Here is a 14,049-nt window from a genome sequence, read left to right as displayed (position 1 = left end):
TGTGTACATAAAGGCATTATACAGCTCAACAACAGAAGAACAAACAACCCAATAAATAAATGGACAGAGGATATGAATAGATACTTTTCTGAAGAGCGAATACAGATGGCTAAAAAGCATACGAAGAGCTGCTCATCTTCATTGGCTACAAGGGAGATGCAATGAGATACCGCCTCACACCTATAAAAATGGCTGTTATAGAACAAACAGGAAACTATAAATGTTGGAGAGGATGTGGAGAAATTGAAATACTTATGCATTGCTGGTGGGAATGTATAATAGTTCAGCTGCTGTTTAAGTCAGTTGGTGTTTCCTCAGAAAACTAAATATTGAGTTGCCCTATGACCTGGCAATACCAATACTTGGTATATACCAAGAAGACTTGAGGACAGTGACATGAACAGAGATTTGCACACTGATGTTCATAGTGGCTCTATTCACAATTGCCAAGAGATGGAAACCATACAGGTGCCCATCAACAGACGAGTGGATAAACCAAATATAGTGTATGCATACTGTGCCGGTATGAATTTGTGGACCCCAGAAAAGCTATGTCCTCTAGTCCTCACTCAGTATTGCTGGGTGGCAGTTTTAAATTATTCATGGAGGTATGACCCACCCAATAGTGGGCAAACTTTAGATTAAATGATTTCCATGGAGGTGTGTCTCCATCCTTTCAAGGTGGGGTTGCTTACTGGAGCTCTTTAGATGGGAACCATTTCAAAAAGAGCCACATAACCCACACAGCAAGGGACCTATGGAGATGAAGAAGGGACATGGCCCCCAGGGAGCTTCATGAAACTAGAAGCTTGGAGAGAAAGCTAACCGATGCACCGTGTTCGCCACATGCCTTTCCAGTTGAGAGAGAAACCCTGAACATTGGCCTTTTTTGAGTGAAGATGACCACTTGTTGGCTTCTTAATTTGGACATTTTTATAGACTTGCATGGCCTTAGAACAGTAAACTTGCAACTTAATAAATTCCCCCTTTTAAGAGCTGTTCTGTTTCTGGTATATTGCATTCCAGCAACTAGCAAACTAAAACACATACAATGGAATATTATGCAGCGTTTAGACAAAATGTTGTCCCGAAACCTATGACAACGTGGATGAACCTTGAGGACATAATGCTAAATGAAATAAGTCAGACACAAAAGGACAGATACTGTATAATTTTGTTATTATGACTCTAGTAAAGCCTCCAGTGTTTTGGAGCAGCTAGAAGGAAAAATCTGAGTTGAGGGCATGGTGGCCCATGACAGACTCTGGGACCTGTTCTGTAGCTGCTTATTGAAGTGTGCTTTGAAAATTATTGTATTTTTCTTTCTTTGCTTTTTATAACAAAAAATGGTTTAAAAAAACTATAGGCAGCTATAGTAATATTAGATAAAATAAATTCCTGAAATCTAAAATTTGAAAATGTTTAGTTACATAGGTCACTACTGTAGCAAAGTTGCTATTTTAATAACTTTCTGCTTGATATTATGAGAGTGTACACAGTTTGAAAGTTAATAAATTGGTATTTAAGATAGTGTGTTTAATATTTAGAATTTCAGGAACTCTGATATCTTTATCTGTAGATGTCTTCCTTGCTTTAATTTTAAATTTGTTTAGAAACATTGTACAAACAGGCTTTACAATTAGTATTTTATTTAAATATGCCTATGGCTAAGTAACCAAGAAAAAAATTGCATTTTGAAGAGCACAGATTAAGGTAGAAATCCAAATCATGTCCTGTTTTGGCACTTCCAGGCAAGAGCTTTTAAAGAAAAACAAGAAGATTAAATAAGTTGTTAGGTTGGTGGATAATTTAGAGTCTTCCAGATGTCCTTCAGGTTAGATAATTTATTGAGTTCTTTATCTTGTGTTTGTTTATGATGTCCGGATGCCCTTAGGGTTTTTCTAAAAAATATATTTTTATTGAGATATCCTTGTGCACAGTCTATCCAAAATATACAATCAGTGGCTGCCATGCCAGAGACCTGGGTTCGATTCCCAGTACCTGCCCGTGCCAAAAAAAAAAAAATACAGAAGAAACTCATACATCCAATACCCCTTACTCTTCCCTTTCATGAACCGCTAGTATTTCAATCTATCCAACTTTTTTTAAATCTCTTATCCCCCCATTATTTATTTATTTTTTGTCCTTATGTTCTTACTCATCTGTCCTTAAAGGGTACATCAGCCACAAGGTTTTCACAATCACACAGTCACAATGTAAGAGCTGTATAGTTATACAATCATCTTCAAGAGTCAAGGTGCCTTTAGGGTTTTGAGGAACACTGTTGCCTGAGGCTTTACATAATGCGGTAGTTTGTGATATCTGGCTGAGACCTGCATAATAACTTCCCAATTCCACTTAAAATCCTTAGCCATAGTAACTGTATTTTTTAAAATTTCTTTTTACAAATAAAAAAATTTTAAGCTAATAATGAATTATATATACATATATTTAGACTAATACGAGAACATTATTTTAACATGAAGGGGAGGGAGGGAATGGTAAGTGGAAATTGCTTTTAAATTGAGAGCAACCTTTTTGAGTTGAACCCCAGAAAAGCCATGTCCTTTAATCCTGATTCAATATTGTGGGGTGGAAATTTTAGTTTGTTTACATGAAGATGTAACATGCCCAATTGTTTCTGTAACCTTTTGATTAGATTGCTTTCTGGGGTCACAACACTTTCAAACCAGCACAGCATCCTTCAGTCTATAAAAGACAGAGAAAGTAGTCAGAAATTTCCTATCTCTGGCTCTCTATCAAGACAAGGAGCTGAAAAGAACTTGTTGCTTGTGTTATCCCCATGTCTCAATTTCCATTAGAGGAAAAAATCTTCTTTAATGATCCCCTTTTAAAAATTTGCTCGTGGGTGCATGGGTGATTCCAGTGGTAGAATGCTCACCTTTTATGTGGAGACCCAGATTTGATTCCTGGACCATGCACCCCCAAAAAACAAAAAAACAGAAAACTTCATTGCTAAAAGGCATAAGAAAATGTACCTCCAACCCAGTTAATTACAATAAACTAAGGGAAATTACTCAGGAGAAAAAGGAAAACCTGGCTCTGTTCCAAGGGAGGCTAGTGGGAGCCCTAAAGAAGTTTACTAATAATGTAAGCTTGGATTACTGGGAAAGCCAAATTTTTCTGGGCACCTGTTTCATTAGCCAGTCTGCCACTGACATTTGGAGCAAGCTGGAAAAGTTCTCCATGGGTGCACAAATTCCCACTTATGACCTATTAAAAACTGACTTTTATGTCATTAACAATTGAGACAAAGCCAAAGAGAAGAAGGCAATAAGATGTAAGTAAAAAATCAGAGAACAGGCTCAACTTATTGCAGTCCCTGTTAAAAATGCTCTGTCCCCTCAAGGTTACCTGAATCATGACTTCAAGCCTCAAGGGTTTTGCAGCTGTGGGTCAGAATGTCACTGGCAGAGAAAGTGCCAGAAACCTCAAGACAACCTTTGACCTCTGGATCCACCAGGGTCTTGCCCCAATTGCCACCAATATGGGTATTGGGCCAGGAACTGCACTGCTTCTCAAAAGTGGGGTTGGACAGCCCCTTGAACCCTGCTCATGGCAAGTGAAAAAGACTGAGGGTGCCTGAGGCTACATATGGCTCTTCTGACTTCACATCTGACCATGAATCTAGAGGAGTCTCAGGTGATACTTGATATGGCAGGCAAGATTATTCACTTCTTAATTAAATAATACAGCCACTTTGTTCTGAACTTCCACTCTTGGCCTACTTCAACTCGGGAGATATGAGAGTTGACATATGCTTAGATATGGGAGTTGTCAGGAAAGCCAAAACTAGAACTGTCACCACCCCTCTCCTTTGTAGGCTTAATGACATTCTAGTATCCCATCAATTGTATTGTCCCTGAATGCTCCACCCTCCTTCTAGGGAGAGATCTTCTTCACTCCCTGGGAGCCACCTTAAGACTAGAAAACCCAGCAACTCAGCTAGGGTTTATTCCCTTGTTAGCCCTGAGTACCCTACTAGATCCAGGTCTCTCAGCATCCCAAAGAAAATCCTTTAGCAAATAAACCCATCTGTATGGGATGAAGGCATGCCAGGGCTAGCCTGCTTGTAACCCCGATTGAATGCAAATTCTCAGTTCTAAATCTTAAAAATGCATTTTTGTATCCCTCTTCAACTTAACTCTCAATACGTATTTGCTGTTGAATGGCAGGGACTTAAAAATAAGATTTCCACCCTACTCATTAAGACAGTGCTGCCCCAAGGGTTTCAAAATAATCGCCATATCTTTAAAAATGCCTTAACAGCATTACTGGCCTCCAACTACTTCAAAGTACAGTCTTGCAAATGTTAACTTTGTGAACTAACATATTCCTAATATAAAAATGAATTTTGTTTCTTGTACTCCTTGCTAACTGAATGGATATGGAGTGTTGTAGAAAGTTTAAGAATGTGAATCTTGTAGTCATTACTAACTACAAGCTTTAGATGGATATAGAAAGTTGTAGGTTTGAATAAGTGAATTTTGTTTGTAGTCATTGTTGACTACAAGGTATATAGAGAGTTGCAAAATTTTAAGAAAGTGAATTTTATAGGCAATTACTGACCACAAGCCCTGAATGGATATGGAAATTGCAGAAGGTTTGAGAAAGTAAATTTTGTGGTCAATTGCTGATTTTGAGCTCTAGATAGATGTAGAAAGTTGTGGCTAGTATGAGAAAGTAAGTTTTGTTTGTAATCACTGCTAACTACAAGAAGTTGGAGAGAGTTTATATAAATGAATTCTGTCAGTCAGTGCTACTGTCTGTTAAACTGCTCTTAATGAAAATTTATAAAACGTTTCTTAACCATTTGTGTACTGACTAAAAGAAAAGTTTTATATCACATCAGAATATGTTAATGTTTATATTCACTTTATCATCCTTTATTTCAGAAGACAGGTCTTCTCACTCTTAAAGGAAGACTGTTACAAAGAATTTATTCTCTCATCTTATAAAATTGAAGTGCTAAAATAGTATTACATATTACATAAAGGAGGATTTTTAAAAGTATTAAAATAATTTTAAAAAGTTCTGTCATTCAGTTAATGAAATTTGCATGTGTGGAATGTTATTCATATATTTAAAAATGGTTTAAAATTCCTAAAAACTTAACAATATTCTCATTGTCCATGTTATATCATAATACTAATCTGTGTAATAACCAAATTTACTTCTCTAAAGCATTTCTAAAAATACATATGGCCAGCTGTAAGTTAGAACTACATCTTCAACAAAAAGGACTTTAAAAGAGAAACAAGGCAAGCATATAAACTATGTCCTACTTGTTAATTAACAACCCTAGTAAATGTGTAAAGTTAGAAAGAACAAAACTTCTCCTATGGTTTGTGATTAATAACCCCAATATAAAACAATAGTCAGATGTTTTTATTTCTAAAAGTGACTTCATTTAAAATGCTTATAAATAACTAAAGCTTAAATTGTAGGCTGTTAAGCAGTCAAATTTACTCCTGAGCTTTAACTGTTATTTCTAAGTTCTGAAATGCTTTACTCTTTGTATAACCTAGTAATTCCCTAAAACTTTAAGTATCTGTGTGACACCTGAAACTGAAAGTTAAAGTTCTCCGCTCTAAAAGTCAGCATTACTCTATACCGCAACCATTAAAAAGCTGTACATTTTCTATAGTGTGCTACCTAATTTAATCTGTCTAATTTTGCAAAGTTCCTTAAAGGACTAAAGAAAATACAGAACTATTAAACTTCCCTACCTGGGGAATTCTTACTATTTTCTTAAACAATAGCTTCCCCCAATTTAATAACCCAAGCTCTGAATCTTAAAGCTTGCCCTTATAAAGTTATTTCTCTAATAGTAAAACAAAGCCTATTTATAACTAATGCCTAAAAACACCTCCCAAAGAACTTCTTTGCTCAAATGTGCTCTCTCTTTAAGCCAAAATCTACAAGTAAACTCATTATGTTTCTCCCTATGTGAGGCATAACTTTCAGGGGTGTAAATCTCCCTAGCAATATGAGGCAAGACTCCCAAAGATGAGGCTGGCCAGTGCATCATAGGATACCGAGCCCCAACCAACCATAAACACTTAAAAAACTATTGGTTTCTTAAAAACTTAAAAAATAAAAAACCCTGAGTTCCATCTTATTCCCACTTCTGCTCAGATCTTGTGTTCAATTTCTCACCCAGTTTGTTTCTTCTAGAGCAGAAACTTTTCACAACAAACTTCTCCTCACCAGAGGCCACACTGCAGTCCCCCATACTATAACCACCCACCATCAATAGCATAGCCGGAGGTATTCATACCCCCACAAAGGACCCATGACCCACTGACAGCTTAAAATAATTACAGAAGACAGACCATCAGCCCAAATTCCCTTAAGATGAGGGAGAATTAGAAATCTCGGAGGCGAAAATGATGCAGGGTTAGAATTAGGATGGTGGCTGACTAAGCAAAGGGCAAACTCCAAATAGTAATCAGGCCTCAAGGAGAAAGATATCTCTGAGAAGAATAGCAATAAATAGCAGCTGGGTGGCCAAACAATCCCAACCTGAGTAAGTCATATATGGAGAAGGGTGGAGCCAACCAGCACACCTAAATGCACTGTCTTCCACCAGGCACCATCTTGGAGAGGAGGGAAGGGAAGAAAAAGCCCCAAACAAAGAAGGGGATGGGGAATAAGTAAAGCTAATCTGTGAAAGCAAATGGCCCCACATTGCCTACTGCCTCTTGCCTTTCTCACCTATGTCTTTGTGAGAGTGCCTGCATGTCTTCTCTCATGTGTATTATACATTCTCAGCCTGCTTACTCCATGCTGTGCTGTGTCCTTGAATTCTTTCTTGCCTCATGGCCAAGATGCTAGACTGAATTCGGCAACAGTACTTCTAAGTTTCAGGGCTTATCTGGCATATGAACAATCTGGAGATTTTAAGTTTCTGAAAAATAAATTTAAGTAAAACTTTTATAGAGTCTTAGATAGGACCCTGGGTTTTCTTTAGGGGTTTCAGGAATACTGTTTGTTGGGGCTTGATGTACCGTGGTAGTTTGTAGTCTCTTGAGTCTCACTTTTTTCCACTTCTAAAGTATATAGAACATTGCTCTGTACCATCCCTTCCAGTTTTGAAATTCTGCAGGCTGTTAAATTGTATTCCAAGTGTGACATGTGTGTTGTACCAAAAACACAAACATTCCAAGTGTGACTTTGAACCCCAAAGCCCACAGCAGCCTGCAAACACCTTTCTATCCACCCTTCCATGCTGTGTTAGTGGCAACAACCCAACCAGATAGTCTTTTAATAAAGGGCTGGGATGGGCCATGGTGGGTCAGCAGGCAGAGTTCTCACCTGCCATGCCAGGGATGCAGGTTCGATTCCTGGTGCCTGCCCATACAAAAAAAAAAAAAAAAGTAAAATAAAGGGCTGATTTCCTTTTCTCCTTTGACCCAAACCACAGCTGTCTAATTAAAAAACAATCAGCCAAGCAATCTTAGCAAGAAATTTTTTTTGCTTAATGTAAATTATGCCCTTTTCCAAGTCTGCCAGGTTTATACCAAACATACATTTTTTACAACTTCAATTTTTTGTTTGTTTTTATTTTTTTAATATTTTTATTGTAAACAGCAAACAAGCATACAAACATTCCTGACATACAAACATTCTTGATATGGTTCCAATCAACTACTCACAATATCATTACATAGTTGTGTATTCATCACCATGATCATTTTTAGAACATTTGCGTCTCTCCAGCAAAAGAAAGAAAAAAAAAAAAGAATACATGCCATACCCCTTACCCCTCCCTCTCATTGACCACTAGTATTTCACTGGTCAATGAGAGGGAGGGGTAAGGGGTATGGCATGTATTCATTTTTTCTTTTTTACTAGTATTTCAATCTACTCAATTTATTTTAACCTCCCCCCCCATTATTTGTCTATTTTTTACCCATATATTTTACTCTTCTGTCCATACCATAGGTGAAAGAAGCATCAGATATAAGGTTTTCACAATCACACATTCACATTGCAAAAGCTATATATAATCAATCATCTTCATGAAACAGGGCCACTGGAACACAGTTCTACAGTTTCAGGTGCTTCCTATTATCCATTCAAATACACCATAAACAAAAAAAGGGATATCTATATAATGCATAAGGATAACCTCCAGGATAATCTCTCGACTCTGTTTGAAATCTGTCAGCCACTGGCACTTTATTTTGTCTCATTTCTCTCTTCCCCCTTTGGTTGTGAAGGTTTTCTGAATCCCATGATGCTGAGTCCCAGTTCATCCTAGAATTTCTGTCCCACATTGCCAGGGAGGTTTACATGCCTGGGAGTCATGTCCCACATAGATGGGAGAGGGCAGTGAGTTCACTTGCTGTGTTGGCTGAGAGAAAGAGAGGCCACATCTGAGCAACAAAAGAGGATCCCTGGGGGTGACTCTTCGGCCTAATTTTAAGTAGGCTCAGCCTATCCTTTGCAGGGATAAGTTTCATAGGGGCAAACCCCAAGATTGAAGACTCAGCATATTGATTTGGTTGTCCACACTGCTTGTGAAAATATCAAGAATTCTCCAAAAGGGGAAGTACAACTTTGATTTTAAAAATTAGTTTTAAAAATGCTAGAATATTTCAAACATATAGAAAGATGGAGAGCAATGTGACAGATACTTACTAGTTTAAAAAGTAATGACTACTGGACAGTGCAATGGTGGCTCAGTGGCAGAATTCTCACTTGCCATGCCAGAGACCCGGGTTTGATTCCTGATGCCTGCCTATGCAAAAAAAAAAAAAAAAAAAATGTAGTGACTACTATGATAATTTCCAGATTTAAGAATCTCTATATTTTATACATAAGATGGAATATTATGCAGCTGTAAGACAGAATAAAGTCATGAAGCATGTAACAACATCGATGGACCTTAAGGACATTATGCTGAGTGAGATTAGCCAGAAACAAAAGGACAAATACTGTATGGTCTCACTGATATGAACTGACATTAGCAAATGAGCTTGAAGAATTTCAGTTAGTAACAGAGACCATCAGGAGATAGAAATAGGGTAGATATTGGGTAATTGGAGCTGCAGGGATACAGAATGTGCAACAGGACTGATAAAATTCAGAAATGGATAGCACAAACTACCTAACTGTAGTACAATAATGTTAGAACACTGAATGAAGCTGAATGTGAGAATGATAGAGGGAGGAGGCCTGGGGGCACAAGTGAAATCAAAAGGAAAGATATACAATAAAGACTGAGATGGTATAATCTAGGAATGCCTAGAGTGTATAATGATAGTGACTAAATGTGCAAATTTAAAAATGTTTCTGCATGAGGAAGAACAAAGGAATGTCAATAATGCAGGGTGTTGAAAATAGATGGTAATTAGTATTTTAAAACTTTAACATATGTGTGAGACAAGCAAAAAATGTTTATTTGGTACAAAATGTTTGTTTTGACTAGTGCATTTCCTAATATAACTTATGTGGACAGCTTAATCGAACACCATAGTACTTGGAACCTTGCGTAGGGCATGAGATTTTGTAGGTTTGTCCAGAGTGATGCCCAGATAAATTTGAACAGTGAATAGGGAAGTATTTGCAAAGTCCCCTATGGGGAATGGTGAGAAAGGGGGAAAATTCAACTTCCCCAAGTGGAGAATTCTTGATATTCTCACAGGCAGTGGGGACAGCCAAAGCAATAGGTTGAGCCTCCAATCTTGGCTTTGTTCATACGAAACTTCATCCCGCAAAGAACAGGCTAAGCCAACTTAAAATTAGGCCAAAGAGTCACCCCCAAGAGAACCTCTTCTATTGCTCAGATGTGGCCTCTCTCTCTCGGCCGACAAAGCAAGCAAACTCATTGCCCTCCCCCTCTCTACGTGGGACATGACTTCCAGAGGTGTGGGCCTTCCTGACAACGTGGGACAGAAATCCTAGAATGAGCTGGAACCTGGTATCAAGGAATTGAGAACATCTTCTCGAGCAAAAGGGGGAAGAGCGAAATGAGACAAAATAAAGTGTCAATGGCTGAGAGATTCCAAACAGAGTTGAAAGGTTATCCTGGAGGTTATTCTTATTCGTTAAATAGATATCACCTGTTTAGTTAAGGTACAATGGAGAGGCTGGAGGGAACTGCCTGAAAATGTGGAGCTGTGCTCCGGTGGCCATGTTTCTTGGATAATTGTATGATGATATGGCTGTCGCAGTGTGACTGTGTGATTGTGAGAGCGTTGTGTCTGATGCTCCTTTTATCTACCTTATCTACGGACAAGTAAAACATATGGATTAAAAATAAATAAATAATAGGGGGAACAAATGTTAAAATAAATTTAGTAGATTGAAATGCTGGTGATCATGAAGGGGAGGGGTAAGGGGTATGAATGTTTTTATGTATGAAAGTTTTTCTGTTTTCTTTTTATTGCTTTTTCTGAATTGATGCGGATGTTCTAAGAAATGATCATAATAATGAATATACAAAAAAAAAAAAGGAAAAAAAGTCGGTTGTGATGATAAAAAAATATTTAAGCCCTCTAGCCTCCTATAGTCTGGAGCAGCCAGAAGGAAAAATATGAGAGGATCGTACAGTAGCCCATGACAAACTCTGGGATCTGTCCTGTAACCACTTGGTGAAGAGTGCTTTGAAAATTATTGCTTTTTTTAAAAAAATTTCTTTGCTTTGTATATATGTTATACTATACAATAAAAAAAGTTAAATAAAAAAATTTCTATGTTTGCTATATTTCTTTTAGGGTCTTCTTGAAAAAGAAAAAAAAAGTGTTACAGATAAGGTTAAATCCCTCTCTCTCCCATTGTCCACTATCCTAGTGGTAATCAGGGTCCTGAGGTTATTGTGCATCCTTCCCATCCATATTTCTATACTTTTACCATACATACCCTCTTTCATAAACACTGTATATAAAATTGTATTTTTACATTTCAATATTTTATAAATTACATCCTGTATACTTGTTTAGTTATGTTAACAGTATATCTTTGAGAATCATCCACATTCACACATGTAGCTCTAGTACATTCATTTCAATGCCTGTTTAGGATTCCATTACATGAAGACACCAAAATTTATTCATTCCCCAATTGATGGACATTTATGTTTCACCAGTATATAAAATGCTGCAATGAATATCTTTGTGGGGTTTTTTTTGTATTCCAGGATAGAAATGGAATAGCTGAGTCACCTTTACAGGATATTGCCAAATTGTCCTCCTGTCCGGTTCAACAAAATGGCTTTGAGCACGTCCCATGTGCCAAGAACTGCTCTAGGTGCTGGGAGTACAATAGGGACAAAAGCAAGTTATGCTCTCAAAGAACTTAAATGCCATTGGAAGGGAGATGGACCATAAATTGATAACATATCAGGTGATGGAATAAAACAGAGTACAGGGTCTATAGGGTCTAGATGATGATGAGTGAGAGCACCTTATGTATATGGTGGTCCATGAAAGCTTCATGAAGTGACATTTCAATGTAGGCTTTAAGAAAGAAGGGGAAGGAATGGTATCAATACCTGAGGGAAGACAGTTTTTGGCTGAGGAACTGCAAAAGCAAATGTGGGTGTCTGCTTGGTACACTCACAGGGCAGGAGGGCAGCCAGTGTGGCTTGAGCAGAGGGAGACTGAGGGAGAGTGGAAAGAGATGAAGCCTGAGAGGTCATGGAGTCTGAGAGATAAAGCCCCCTCTAGCACCTTGCAAACGACAATGAGGATTTGGGCTTTTATGCTTAGTGAGAAGTCATGCATTTAAAGTGAGGCAGTCAGCAAGGATGTGCTGTGTGTTTTCTCTCACTATATTCAACCTCTCAGGCTCATTGTAGTCTGACAGAGATTTAAATTTAATCTGGGTGGAGGAGAAAGGAGTAAGGTAGTTGAGGGTGAAAACAAGTGAAGTCCAGCTCATCCAGTGCCCAAGTGGGGCTTGGGGAATTTGGGGAATCAGAAGGAAGGAGCTGGGGATGATTAGTTGGAAAGTGGGAGGGCAATTGAGATTATGGAGGCGGGGAGTCATTGGTAATGACAATATCAGGATATCATATGGGAATGTGTGGCTGACGTAGAGTACAGGACGAGGTCATCAGAGCTCAGGCAGAAGGCCAGGGAACTGAATGGAAGAATCTCTACCTGGTTGTTGAATCACTAGATACTATGTCAGGAGTGTTGTTGGACCCAGACAATGAGCCAGTGCTAAAAAACCCAACAAATGAGGCAGTTTGGGGGCCTGTAGATGGCTGTGACCAGGAGGGGTGAGTTTCAGGGGGAGGAGGGAGGGCCAGAGGAAGTAGCTTTAAATCCAGGAAGCCTCCGTCACCTTTACTGTCGGCGGAGGCTCCACCAGGGGAATCACTGGAATCTGGAATCGCTCCAGGGGAATCACCGGAGGAGCTTTTAAATTAATACTGATGCATGGCCCCATCCCAGGCCACTTAAATCACTCTCTGGGCGTGCATGAGAGCTTCTTCACCTTCTAACCCACATTTGGTATTATTAGATCTTTTCATTTTTGCCCCTTACAGAGGGGAAAAACAGTGTCTCCTGGTTGTCTTATTTTATATTTTCCCATGTTCTAATGAGGATGCCAACTTTCTCACATATTTAAGCTATTTCTATTTCCTTTTCTGTTATTCATCTTTTTATATCCTTGGTTCATTTCCCCCCTATTGTGTTTCTTAGTCATTTTCCTATTCATTTGTAGGAATTCTTTATATATTTTCTGGATATTAGTCCTTTTGTGGTTATACGTATTGCAAATATTATCTCCCAGTCTCTGGCTTGTTGTTTTGTGTTTTAGTTGAGCAGGAGATTTTAGTTTTAATGTCGATATTTAATATTTAAGTTATGAATGTTACTCCTTTTGTTTTACTGAAAGGATTATAAAAACTGTTACCTTTGAGCAGAAGAAATGAGGGTGCGAGGTTTTTTCCCACCATGGTATGCCCTCTGTCCTTTCTGTATCTTGTACTTTGTACATGCTTTATATTTATTTTTTAAAAAATAATAAAGTAAACTATCACAGTGTAAGGCCAGCAAATATACCATCCAAATATGGACAGAAGCAATATATTATTTTGGTGCTTTTTACTTTAAAAAAATGGGTAAGTGTATGGGAACTCTGAATTTTGTGCATGATCTTTCTTTAAATCTACAACTTTTATAATTAAAAGAAAAAAATATATGGCTTGCATACAATCCCAGAACGAATTACTATAATAACATCTCTTCTGTGCCAGGCAATATTCGAGCTATTTAAAACTCATTATCTTCCCTAAAATTGCAAATATCCCCCATTTTATGGATGAATAAAAAGTATCTCAGTGTGGGTGAGTAACTTGCCTAAAGGCACACAGCTAGCAAGTGCCAGAATGCGGAAACCTCAGCTTGGCTTTATTATTTGTTTCACTGCTATGCTGTCTTCTGTACTACCTAAGTTGTGTGGGTTTTGTGATTCCTTTAAAGACATTTCTCAGAGCTATAACAGCTTCAACAAGAATAGTTTCCTTGTATCTGAGTACCAGTGTTATTATGCTAAGCCCTTCTGAGGATTTATGAAAAGTCACTGTGTATTGTGACCAAATCTCTAGGGAAGTGTGTGTGTGTGTTTTCCTTAAGAAGTTAGCCCAGTGCTTCTTGAAATTCCCTCAAAGCCACAGTTTTCCCCTTTTTCCTCTGCCTGTTTCACAAATCTGGGTCCGCACTCTTCTCTCTCTCCTTTTGTTGGTTGAGCAGAGATACAGCCACTCCTTGTTGCCTCCCCAAACTTGAAATGACTTCCTGTCACATTTGATGAGTAAGAATTGGTGGTAAGAAGCTGGCCCTTCCCTCATTCTGAATGCAGAAGTAGTTCCTACCCAGATGTCCAACTTGATCAGTGCCCAGAGTGCAGCGTCTTAATTTGTTTTCTGTAAAGATGAGATAACGTCAGATAGTGGGACTAATTATGGAATGACCATTTAGTTCGTATATTAAGTTCTTTACAGATCCCCAGTTAAGTCAAAAGTTTTTTGGAATAGGATTTCCTTTCTAACTAAAGTATCCGCTTAAC

General features: G+C 38.1%; 1 protein-coding gene across 1 annotated transcript in view; it reads left to right on the top strand.

Annotated features, from left to right (window-relative positions):
* The window catches only part of TLR6 (toll like receptor 6), a 42,606-nt gene that overhangs the window by 2,709 nt on the left and 25,848 nt on the right, over positions 1 to 14,049 (top strand). The window lies entirely within an intron of this gene.

The sequence above is a fragment of the Tamandua tetradactyla genome, chromosome 19, assembly GCF_023851605.1.
Source record: "Tamandua tetradactyla isolate mTamTet1 chromosome 19, mTamTet1.pri, whole genome shotgun sequence".
Classification (NCBI taxonomy): domain Eukaryota; kingdom Metazoa; phylum Chordata; class Mammalia; order Pilosa; family Myrmecophagidae; genus Tamandua; species Tamandua tetradactyla.
Note: the sequence above shows the minus strand (reverse complement) of the source record. Positions and strands in the feature narration are given on the sequence as shown.